Raw genomic sequence first — 359 nt, 5'->3', positions numbered from 1 at the left:
AAAAATTTTTTATACGACCTCTATTTTCTAAGATATTTACGTAAATATCTACAAAATTATTGGTTTCAATAATTTTTTACTTGAATTCTATTAACTTTACCGAAAAATATTAAGAGATAAAAATTGCTTATTTTGTTTTCAAAGAGCTCTGAGAATTTTTTCAAAATATTGTGTTAACTTTTTAGTACTTCAAGAAAATGCAAGAAAATGCATTACTAAAAAATTAATATAAAATTCTGAAAAAATTCTCAGAGCTCTATGAGAACAAAATAAATAATTTTTATCTCTTGATATTTTTCGGTAAAGTTGATAGAATTCAAGTAAAAAATTATTGAAACCAATAATTTTGTAGATATTTA

The sequence above is a fragment of the Odontomachus brunneus genome, unplaced genomic scaffold (assembly GCF_010583005.1).
Source record: "Odontomachus brunneus isolate Ranch 3 - 2012 unplaced genomic scaffold, Obru_v1 Obru_scaffold_109, whole genome shotgun sequence".
Classification (NCBI taxonomy): Eukaryota; Metazoa; Arthropoda; class Insecta; order Hymenoptera; family Formicidae; genus Odontomachus; species Odontomachus brunneus.
The sequence above is the reverse complement of the archived record's forward strand: the minus strand, read 5'-3'. Positions refer to the sequence as shown.